General features: G+C 42.3%; 1 protein-coding gene across 4 annotated transcripts in view; it reads left to right on the top strand.

The window, feature by feature from the left end:
* The window catches only part of IRX4 (iroquois homeobox 4), a 36,402-nt gene that overhangs the window by 21,096 nt on the left and 2,481 nt on the right, over positions 1-12,825 (top strand). The gene's annotated exons all lie outside the window — the stretch shown is intronic.

Raw genomic sequence — 12,825 nt, 5'->3', positions numbered from 1 at the left:
GTTGTTGTTTTTGCTGAAGAGGACAAGGAAGTGACTTGTCCCTGACCGTGAACATCCACTAACGACGCGCTGCTTTTACTTTTACCAGTTTCACGAGATGAGGCAAAAGAGCTAGAGGCTGAGTCAGCAAGATAAGCCAAAACTTGCTCTTGCTGCTCCGGCTTTAAAAGCGGTTTTCCTAATCCCAGAAAAGGGAGCGTTCGAGGCCTTGTGTAGCCGGACGACGAACCTGGCTCCACAGCTCCAGACTTAGGTGCAATATTTTTTCCCCCACGACCACCTGATGCTCCACCACTACCACTACCCTCATTACCAGCTGACAATGAACGCCCCCGGCCACGACCTCTTCCACTAGACTTCCTCATTGTTTTAAAAACGTAACCAAACTAACGTTATTTGTTGCAGTCACACAACTTACACGGTGAGCTATAACTTCTGTATGATTTAGCTACCCCTTTACAGGTTGGTGAGACCACAGCGAAAATCAGGCCCAATGTTACACACTCTTTTTTTGGTGGCTGCAAATTAGAGAGATGCCCCACACGCAGGACTGTCACTGAAGCACAAATGTTAATATTAATGTCACACTATTATTTTTTTTTTATTTTTATTTTTTTCAGGAACACTTTAGAAACCCCCCAAAAAAAAAAAAATAGATTTTTGCAGGGAGAATTTAGAAAACAAATGTAACAAACTATATGCTTTCTATGGGCCACTGAGTGAGAGATGACGCACACAGGAATCAGGAGTGGCACACAAGCCCAGAGGCCAATATTTTTCTACCAATGATTGATGGAGTTATTTTCTCTGGTAGATTTTGGAACCCAAATCAAGGAAAAAAAATGTAGGCTTTCTATGGACCACAATTGGAGAGAGAGAGAGAGAGAGATGGCACACCCAGGAGTCAAGACTGGCACACAAGCAGAAAGGCCAATATTAATCTCCCACTGTTTTTTTTGGTTGTTTTTTTTTTTTTTTTTTTCAGGGAGACTTTAGAAAAAAAAATAATAAAAAAAATATGATTTTATCAGGAAGAATTTAGAAACCAAATAAAATAAAATGATTTTTTCAGGGAGAATTTATAAAACAAATAAAACCAAAAATAGGCGTTCTATGGCCCACTGACTGAGAGATGACGCACCCAGGAGTCAAGACTGGCACACAAGCAGAAAGGCCAATATTAATCTCCCACTGTTTTTTTTGGTTGTTTTTTTTTTTTTTTTTTTCAGGGAGACTTTAGAAAAAAAAATAATAAAAAAAATATGATTTTATCAGGAAGAATTTAGAAACCAAATAAAATAAAATGATTTTTTCAGGGAGAATTTAGAAAACAAATAAAACCAAAAATAGGCGTTCTATGGCCCACTGACTGAGAGAGAGAGAGAGATGGAACGCTTAGTACTGGCACACAAGCCCAAAGGGCAATATTAATCTCCCTTTTTTTTTCCAGGGAGAATTTCTGAAACCCAAAAAAAAAATAAAATAGGCTTTCTATGGCCCACTATTTGTGAGAGAGATGGGACGCTCAGGACTGGCACAGATGGCACGCTCAGGACTGGCACAGAAGCCCAGAGGCCAATATTAATCTCCCTTTTTTTCTGGGAGAATTTATAAAACCAAAAAAATATTTAAATAGGCTTTCTATGGCCCACTATTTGTGAGAGAGATGGCACGCTCAGGACTGGCACAGATGGCACGCTCACAACTGGCACAGAAGCCCAGAGGCCAATATTAATCTCCCTTTTTTTCTGGGAGAATTTATAAAACCAAAAAAATATTTAAATAGGCTTTCTATGGCCCACTATTTGTGAGAGAGATGGCACGCTCAGGACTGGCACAGATGGCACGCTCACAACTGGCACACAAGCCCAGAGGCCAATATTAATCTCCCTTTTTTCAGGGAAAATTTATAAAACCAAAAAAAAAATTAAATAGGCTTTCTATGGCCCACTATTTGTGAGAGAGATGGCACGCTCAGGACTGGCACAGATGGCACGCTCACAACTGGCACACAAGCCCAGAGGCCAATATTAATCTCCCTTTTTTCAGGGAAAATTTATAAAACCAAAAAAAAAATTAAATAGGCTTTCTATGGCCCACTATTTGTGAGAGAGATGGGACGCTCAGGACTGGCACAGATGGCACGCTCAGGACTGGCACAGAAGCCCAGAGGCCAATATTAATCTCCCTTTTTTTCAGGGAGAATTTATAAAACCCAAAAAAAAATAAAATAGGCTTTCTATGGCCCACTATTTGTGAGAGAGATGGCACACTCAGGACTGGCACACAAGCCCAAAGGCCAATATTAATCTCCCACTGTATTTTTATCAGGGAGAATTTATACACCCCACAAAAAAAAATACAGAAAAATGAAAAGGCTTTCTATGGCCCACTATGTGAGAGAGATGGCACACACAGGGATGGCACTCTAGCAGAAATGCCAAATTGCCAATCTTAATCTCCCACCAAAAAAAAAAAAAAAAAAAAAACAGGGAATGTCCTACAATTACTATCTCCCTGCCTGCAGTAATCTCAGCCAGGTATGGCAGGCAGCTACTATCTCCCTGCCTGCAGTAATCTCAGCCAGGTATGGCAGGCAGCAATAAGGAGTGGACTGATGCACAAATGAAATAAAAAGTGTGGACAAACAAAAAAGATAGCTGTGCAGAAAGGAAGGAACAAGAGGATTTGTGCTTTGAAAAAAGCAGTTGGTTTGCACAGCGGCGTACACACAGCAATGCAGCTATCAGGGAGCCTTCTAGGGCAGCCCAATGAGCTACAGCGCTGAGGGGAAAAAAAAAAAAAAAAAAAATTCCACTGTCCCTGCACACCGAGGGTGGTGTTGGACAGTGCAAATCGCTGCAGCACAAGCGGTTTTGTGGTTAATGGACCCTGCCTAACGCTATCCCTGCTTCTGACAAAGCGGCAGCAACCTCTCCCTAAGCTCAGATCAGCAGCAGTAAGATGGCGGTCGGCGGGAACGCCTCTTTATAGCCCCTGTGACGTCGCAGACAGCAAGCCAATCACTGCAATGCCCTTCTCTAAGATGGTGGGGACCAGGACCTATGTCATCACGCTGCCCACACTCTGCGTTTACCTTCATTGGCTGAGAAATGGCGCTTTTCGCGTCATTGAAACGCGACTTTGGCGCGAAAGTCGCGTACCGCATGGCCGACCCCGCACAGGGGTCGGATCGGGTTTCATGAAACCCCGACTTAGCCAAAAGTCGGCGACTTTTGAAAATGTTCGACCCGTTTCGCTCAACCCTACTCAGGATAAGTAAGACTGCTGCTCACTATGGACAGTTTATACCAGACAGGCCTGATGGTTGAAACAGACACCCAGCATTGATCCTTGACATTTTTGTACAAAAGGGCACTGCTGATAATTGGAGCAGTTGTGAAATTAATGCCCCTTGAACTTTCCGGCTATGCTCATACATTACTGCTATTTTTTTGCATTTTTGTTATCATACTCAAAATTTATGCCAAAAACACATAATGTAAAAGCTACACCATAGAAACAGTCTAAATACACATGCCAAAAATTCACACTTAAATGTAATTGGTTAAAGTAAATTAATCTGCAATTAAAAGGGAACCTGTCACCATGAAAATGCTATTCAATCTACAGGCAGTATGTTATAGGGTCGGGGGAGCTGAGCATATTGTGAGGAAACAATCAGTATAACCGCGTTTTATTCATTTAATCCTCTTCTCTTGCTGGGATTGTCAGTCCAGTGGACGGTCCTATCAGCGACTGACAGCTTTCTTTGCATAAGTGCTTATAGAGATAACTGTCAGTTTCTGATTGGACCGCCCACTAGACCGAAAATCCAAGAAAGAGCAGAGGATTAAATGATTAAAACAGGTTAAACTAATTTTTTTCTCAAAAAACTATATATCAATCTAGAATGAGAAAGGAAGATTCTGGAGTCCAAGGTAAACTTCTGAAACACACGATCCAGCACTTGTGAGAGTAACATTTATTGAGTGGAATAAAGCATATTCAAGTAAACGGACTACAGTGACTTTTTCATTACTGTTGACACCTCCGTGTTTCGAACAATCTAGTTCTTAGTCGTAACAGTTCCACTTTTTCATGGTGACATATTCTCTTTCTACTGCAATTTTATTCATGGATTTCCCACTTTGCTTTGCAATGAATAAATTCCATGGTGAAAATCCGCTGCACTCCTGCTACAGATAGGCCTAGATGCAAATTTGTAAATAAACAGTGTCACGATTCCCCTGACCGCTGTCACCAATGGGTCAGGATTCACACCGTGACCGTCACCCCTACGTCACGGATTGAGGTGACTTTAGGCCAACAGACGGCTATCACATGTGCAGGGGGGCTTATCTTAGTCTACGTTAACATTAGCGTCGCGTCGCCGTTGCGTCGGCGACGCACGGAAAAACGCGCGCAAACGCGCGCAAAAACGCGCGCGTTTTGCGATGCGTGCGTCGTTTTTGACGAAAATCGGACGCACAGAAAATGCTACATGTAGCGTTTTCTTGCGTCCGACGCTAGCGTCGGAAACGACGCACGTGGCGAAAAACGCCACCAAAACAACGCACGCGTCCCCTATGTTAAAAATAGGGGCGCGTCGCCGCTGCGTCGCCGCTGCGTCGCCGACGCAACAGCGACGCACATTAGCGTAACGCTAATGTGAACGTAGCCTTAGTTATCCTTCCACTCCACGATGTGATGAAAAACCACACACAAGGCTATTGACCTCTTAGTTTACAGCAGGGGCTTATTCTAGGTATCCCACTGCTTTTCTATATACCACGAACTGCAGGGATTTATGTATATCCCGCTTACAGTTCCACTTAACACTTGCAGCTCTCTGGCGCCCCCCTTACTCTCAGGTCAGATTAGGTACTGCACCCTGGGTAATTAGTCGCCAGAAAGGCTGCCTGCTATGTACTGGCTATTGGGCACGCTGCAGCGACGCGATAACTACTCCCACTCAGGCAGGAACAATAATTATTAACGCCGCAGCCACTACAACATAACCCAAAAGTCTGCACACTTCTCGCTGCCACCAGCTTCGATTAAACGGGTCCGAAGCTAACCCAACACAACAGTAACAGTAGCGTATTTCCCTTCAGAAGACTTAGGGTACGGTTTTTAGAGCATGGAGAAGAACTAACATATAATAGTATATCCCATTAAAAATAATTAGGCAGTGCTTTATCAAAAATAGTTTATAAAGATGTTACAAATGAGACAACTGCAAATATGTACATGGGTAATTATAACATAAAGGGAATAAAAGAGAAAAGATAACACTCACATGTTAAAAACATGGCGGGCACCCCAGGCTAGTGCAGTTTCCATACATCCCAGTCCATGGGATGTACTCAGCTCTTCCAGAACAATAGGACAAGGAGTCCAGAAGAAGAAATCCAGCAGAAGGGTGCCTCCTCAGAGCCTGCCAGACACTTAAACCCTTAAGGCTGTGACATCACAGAAAGGCTGGCTTATCCAGACCCTCCTCTCTCTACATTCTGCCTAAACTTTAAACTATTCTCTCTAATTTCTATAACTTCACTACAAAACACGTCATAGTTCTAACAAACCCATCAATCATCTCGGGTTAACGTGAGCATTCTAATGAGATCAAATATGTCCTATCTGGGATACATATTTACAGAGAAAACCCTACTTCTTTACCAGACGGAGTTAGAAGTCCGAGTTTCAAGGGATGGGTACCTACACCGAGTGGGAATACGAATATATATTTTCGTGTTCTTACCGTAAACATGGTGCATAATATCGTACCAAAACCAAACAAAGGATCTTTCATGAATTTTGGAGCCACTTTACCAGTTCTGACTAGTGAAGGTGGGAGGGGTGAGGGACTTTCCTCTGAGCCTGGAATTTACGACCCCAGGGCAATAAAACCCCCTTCTAGCATACAGTCCGTAGCCCAGAGAGAAACAAGTAGAGTCAGCTAGTGAAGGGGGGGTTTAGCCCACCTCATGAGCTGACGAGCAACTAAACTTATATGATATTTCATACCATATCGTGACAAACAGCATGCACAAAAATCAGTGACCGACTTGGGTTTAAAACCCCATTACTGAATTTTAATGCTAATTCAGCAACCAAAGTCCAGAGAAATAATCTGCTGTGTCAATGAGCCAGTAGAATTAAGCTTCATTTACACTGAAAGATCACCGTGAAACAAGTGTAGTTAAAAACCCTCGAACTGCAAAACTGCAAACAGTCTACCAATTATCCAAATGAATTAGAAAAATGCTCATCTAGTGTGTGAAATGATCTTTTCTTGCAGCACAGATCATCATTATTCTCGGTGGCGTAGCGTCCTGTGTAAACAGCACTCGTACTGCTGAGAAGAATGGCAGCCTGTGCACACTGATCTATTACAGATCGTTTAGTACACATTGTTTACTATGGTCTATCTATGCAAACAGGCTATTAAGTGATCGCTGATCGGTGAAGGTGGCATTGTGCCGCCAGTCAGTGCACACTAGTTTCCTCCACCACCTGGATACAGTCAATGGGTTGAGTACAATGTACTGAAAGGGATACAAATATGTGCATTACTATAAATGCCAATGGGAAGTAAACATCTTTCCCTCACATGTTTAACAAAACAAGCACTACATTAAATGTGATGCTGCAGCTTTAATCAGGATATATGAAACAACCGTAAACTGAGCGTTACATGCTGTATTACAGACTTAAAACCAATCATTTGACTCATGCAAAAAATGTTAGGTCACATATCCTCAAAACATGGTATCTTATATAAGGATTCCATAATAAGTAAACATTGGTTCATATTTACTAAGGTATTTGCACCCATTTGTTGGCTAATTCACATGTGCATCCATCCTCATCAATAAATCATGGTATGTGCTCCTTTGTTCCAATGTATGGGCCTAGATGAAAAAGTAAACATTTTGTACTGTTTGTCTAAAGGTGAAGTTTTCTACTTATGGAGAGTGACATGCCACGTCTGGCACGCCAGTATGACGGACTTAAACGCCTTGCAGTGCTCCTCTGGGAAATTAAATATGCAAATTGTTTCTTCAGAGAAAAGAGGACTTGAACTCTAGTACCACCTACTGGAAGTAGCAAACCTACAAGTCAATATCAAACCTTTAACGTGCCTTGCTGTATGACTTAGGATAAAATCCAAATAAGAATCTCAATTTGTAGACACATTGTTTTGGGGTATTGCCCCTCATCAGTGCAAAGTATTTGATTTGGTGAGAGACTAAGACTGAGATCTAAGGGGTAAGTTTTTTCCTTATATAGAGTGGCACACCATGTCTGGAAATTGAGATTTTGATTTGGCATTTATCTTAAAGGGACACTGTCACCTGAATTTGGAGGGAACAATCTTCAGCCAGAGGGGCGGGGTTTTCAGGTGTTTGATTCACCCTTTCCTTACCCGCTGGCTGCAATATTGTATTGAAGTTCATTCTCTGTCCTCCATAGTACACGCCTGCGCAAGGCAAGATTGCCTTGTGCAGGCATGTACTACGGAGGACAGAGAATGAACTTCAATCCAATATTGCAGCCAGCATGCAGCCAGCGGGTAAGGAAAAGGTGAATCAAACACCCAAAAACCCCGCCTCCATGGCTGAAGATTGTTCCCTCCAAATTCAGGTGACAGTGTCCATTAAGTCATATTGCAAGGCTCGATAAAGGGTCGATAGTGACTTGCAGGATCGCTACTTCCCATAGGTGGTGCTATAGAGTTCAAGTCCTCTTTCTCTCTAAAAGAGGCAATTTACATATACTGTTTGTCCAAATACAGGTCCTTCTCAAAAAATTAGCATATAGTGTTAAATTTCATTATTTACCATAATGTAATGATTACAATTAAACTTTCATATATTATAGATTCATTATCCACCAACTGAAATTTGTCAGGTCTTTTATTGTTTTAATACTGATGATTTTGGCATACAACTCCTGATAACCCAAAAAACCTGTCTCAATAAATTAGCATATCAAGAAAAGGTTCTCTAAACGACCTATTACCCTAATCTTCTGAATCAACTAATTAACTCTAAACACATGCAAAAGATACCTGAGGCTTTTATAAACTCCCTGCCTGGTTCATTACTCAAAACCCCCATCATGGGTAAAGGTACTGTCACACTAGACGATATCGCTAGCGATCCGTGACGTTGCAGCGTCCTCGCTAGCGATATCGTCCAGTGTGACAGGCAGCAGCGATCAGGCCCCTGCTGGGAGATCGCTGGTCGGGGAAGAAAGTCCAGAACTTTATTTCGTCGCTGGACTCCCCGTAGACATCGCTGAATCGGCGTGTGTGACACCGATTCAGCGATGTCTTCACTGGTAACCAGTGTAAACATCGGGTAACTAAGCGCAGGGCCGCGCTTAGTAACCCGATGTTTACCCTGGTTACCAGCGTAAAAAAACAAACAGTACATACTTACATTCAGCTGTCTGTCCCTTGCCGTCTGGTTCCTGCACTGACTGCTGGCCGTAAAGTGAAAGCAGAGCACAGCCACAGCGGTGAGTCACCGCTGTGTGACTCACCGCTGTGCTGTGCTTTCACTTTCACTTTACGGCCAGCAGTCAGTGCAGGAACCAGACGGCAAGGGACAGACAGCTGAATTTAAGTATGTACTGTTTGTTTTTTTACGCTGGTAACCAGGGTAAACATCGGGTTACTAAGAGCGGCCCTGCGCTTAGTTACCCGATGTTTACCCTGGTTACCGGGGACCTCGGGATCGTTGGTCGCTGGAGAGCTGTCTGTGTGACAGCTCTCCAGCGACCAAACAGCGACGCTGCAGCGATCCGGATCGTTGTCGGTATCGCTGCAGCGTCGCTAAGTGTGACGGTACCTTTAGACTAGCGACCTGACAGATGTCAAGAAGGCCATCATTGACACCCTCAAGCAAGAGGGTAAGACCCAGAAAGAAATTTCTCAACAAATAGGCTGTTCCCAGAGTGCTGTATCAAGGCACCTCAATGGTAAGTCTGTTGGAAGGAAACAATGTGGCAGAAAACGCTGTACAACGAGAAGAGGAGACCGGACCCTGAGGAAGATTGTGGAGTAGGACCGATTCCAGACCTTGGGGAACCTGAGGAAGCAGTGGACTGAGTCTGGTGTGGAAACATCCAGAGCCACCGTGCACAGGCGTGTGCAGGAAATGGGCTACAGGTGCCGCATTCCCCAGGTAAAGCCACTTTTGAACCATAAACAGCGGCAGAGGCGCCTGACCTGGGCTACAGAGAAGCAGCACTGGACTGTTGCTAAGTGGTCCCAAGTACTTTTTTCTGATGAAAGCAAATTTTGCATGTCGTCGGAAATCAAGGTGCCAGAATCTGGAGGAAGACTGGGGAGAAGGAAATGCAAAAATGCCTGAAGTCCAGTGTCAAGTACCCACAGTCAGTGATGGTGTGGGGTGCCATGTCAGCTGCTGGTGTTGATCCAATGTGTTTCATCAAGGGCAGGGTCAATGCAGCTAGCTATCAGGAGATTTTGGAGCACTTCATGCTTCCATCGGCTGAAATGCTTTATGGAGATGAAGATTTCATTTTTCAGCACGACCTGGCACCTGCTCACAGTGCCAAAACCACTGGTAAATGGTTTACTGACCATGGTATTACTGTGCTCAATTGGCCTGCCAACTCTCCTGACCTGAACCCCATAGAGAATCTGTGGGATATTGTGAAGAGAAAGTTGAGAGACGCAAGACCCAACACTCTGGATGAGCTTAAGGCCGCTATTGAAGCATCCTGGGCCTCCATAACATCTCAGCAGTGTCACAGGCTGATTGCCTCCATGCCACGCCGCATTGAAGCAGTCATTTCTGCCAAAGGATTCCCGACCAAGTATTGAGTGCATAACTGAACATTATTATTTGATGGTTTTTTTGTTTGTTATTAAAAAACACTTTTATTTGATTGGATGGGTGAAATATGCTAATTTATTGAGACAGGTTTTTTGGGTTATCAGGAGTTGCATGCCAAAATCATCAGTATTAAAACAATAAAAGACCTGACAAATTTCAGTTGGTGGATAATGAATCTATAATATATGAAAGTTTAATTGTAATCATTACATTATGGTAAATAATGAAATTTAACACTATATGCTAATTTTTTGAGAAGGACCTGTACATCCTGAGCTGCCCTAAGACTGTATTCAAATGAATAAAGTAAAGCTTGTCTTTGTCTCACCAGTGAAAATGGTAGAGTTTTCATCAATTTGTGTCTAAGTGACCCAATGACTGGAGTGGATAGGAGCATGGCATTCATCACATTTCTCTGCATATACTCACGGCCCTATAAGGAAAATCACAAATTGGTCCATTGAATTTTTGGGCTTAGTGTTCCACTTGAATGTGAGCATCGCCCATGTTGACAGGCCCTAAGTAAGCAAGATGTGCCAATTTTTTTCATGCAGCAAGGACCAACTATGATACGTATGGCTTATCTTTCGCCTGCCGCACTAAGTTTAAGCTGTCTCAGAGCTTGTTTCTACATATACAGTACAGACCAAAAGTTTGGACACACCTTCTCATTTAAAGATTTTTCTGTATTTTCATGACTATAAAAATTGTACATTCACACTGAAGGCATCAAAACTATGAATTAACACATGTGGAATGATATACTTAACAAAAAAGTGTGAAACAACTGAAATTATTTCTTATATTTTAGGTTCTTCAAAGTAGCCACCTTTTGCTTTGATGACTGCTTTGCACACTCTTGGCATTTTCTTGATGAGAATCAAGAGATAGTCACTGGGAATGGTCTTCCAACAATCTTGAAGGAGTTCCCAGAGATGTTTAGCACTTGCTGGCCCTTTTGCCTTCACTCTGCGGTCAAGCTCATCCCAAACCATCTTGATTGGGTTCAGGTCTGGTGACTGTGGAGGCCAGGTCATCTGGCGTAGCACCTTATCACTCTCCTTCTTGGTCAAATAGCCCTTACACAGCCTGGCGGTGTGTTTGGGTTCATTGTCCTTGTCATTGTCCATGGTCATTGTGCAAAGCAGTCATCAAAGCAAAAGGTGGCTTCTTTGAAGAACCTAGAATATAAGACATATTTTCAGTTGTTTCACACTTTTTTGTTAAGTATATAATTCCACATGTGTTAATTCATAGTTTTGATGCCTTCAGTGTGAATTTACAATTTTCATAGTCATGAAAATACAGAAAAATCTTTAAATGAGAAGGTGTGTCCAAACTTTTGGTCTGTACTGTATGTTCATCTGTGTTTTTTTCCTCCAGAGTTATACAGAATTGCCTGATGGAAAGTTTTGCAGAAACTGATCCCATAGTTTTCTATGGGATTGTTCTCATTTATCCATCACATCCGATATTGAGCTAAACTGGTCTTAGAGCCAGATCAGAAAACACTACATGCACTGTTTTGTAATCAGTCTATGGACACAGAAGCAGTGCACAGGGAGCATCAGTTTAAGTTAAGCCTTTCATGTCAAAAACGTTACTAACCTGTAGATATAGGGTTACTCTGCAGGTTTGTAGTGTTCTAACACTGTACACCATCGCACGGAAAGCCCAACTGCCGGGAGGAAATGAAATTGTATGCGCTACTGAGGTGGCTATCAGTCAGTGCCGGGACATGGTTATAGCAGCTGCTCACTGAGTAGATGTCGCGGACGGCCGCGTCTCTGTCTCTGAAAGCTGGAGGCTGCCGGGAGGAAAAAAGTTAATTTCCTCCTGGCAGTTGGGCCCTCAGTGCGGAGGTCGCACGGGTTTAAAGCGCTACGAATCTACAGATTAACCCCATATCTGCAGGTTAATAAGGTTTATTTGACATGACAGGTTCTCTTTTATCAGAAATTTTGTCCAGCCCTTGTATAGATGAAGTAAAGGGGCACATTTGACAATTGGAAGCTGAGCCTAATTATTAGACAGCATTAGTAAATGTGCACTAATCTCACAATGTTTAACTAGTCTCAAGGGAATCAAACCAAATTTTATGGGCTTGATTCATCATTTGTGCTTATTTTGAGTCACTTTTCTTTTTTGGTCTTGTTGGCTTCGCTGACAATTTTTGAACTAAGTTCATCATAATAATTTAAACACGGTTTATTAATTTTGCGCCAAGTCAAAAAACTTCTTTTTTTTCTGTCTTTAACAATTCTTGCCACTTAATAGCAAAAAATGGCACTTTTTTGCAAAGTATCTCAAAAATTGCAGTGTACGTAAAAATTGTTACAGGTGAGAGGAGTGAAGTGCATTTACAAAAAAGTTTGCAACTTTTTTGAAAAAATCGAAAGCCAATCAAGCAAAACCTCTAAGCCTCACCCACAATGGGTAACTAAAAAAAAACAAAACAAAGATGAACACAGATAAAATAGACTTTAAAAAGGAGCAAATGGAAAGATGAATTTGGTGCAAACCAAAAACACAGCATAAAACACTAAGAAGGTCAGTGCATTAACATTGGAGCTGTGTCCACCAGTCTTAATGAAGGGCTTGGTGGAGTACGATTTCATGGGCATCCCACCCATATTGGTGTAATTGGCCAAGACTGGCGTATAAATGTTAAATATCACAATATTTTTGTGCAATTTTGCATATTATTAACGTATTTTATGCCAGAATTCTGGTATCAATACCTTTAATGAATTGGGCCCTAATAGGTCAATGAATAACATGTGCAGATGCAATAATGAATTAGGCCCTATATGTCTAATCACATTAAATTCTAGATATATATCATACTAATAGAAATCTTGCCTGCTGATGGTGTCTGCTGCCACTTTGGCTAGTCTCAAACTCTGGAAAAATATACCCAGTACATAGACAAGAAAATGTGGTAATGAAC

The sequence above is a fragment of the Ranitomeya imitator genome, chromosome 6, assembly GCF_032444005.1.
Source record: "Ranitomeya imitator isolate aRanImi1 chromosome 6, aRanImi1.pri, whole genome shotgun sequence".
NCBI lineage: Eukaryota > Metazoa > Chordata > Amphibia > Anura > Dendrobatidae > Ranitomeya > Ranitomeya imitator.
The sequence above is the reverse complement of the archived record's forward strand: the minus strand, read 5'-3'. Positions and strand labels throughout refer to the sequence as shown.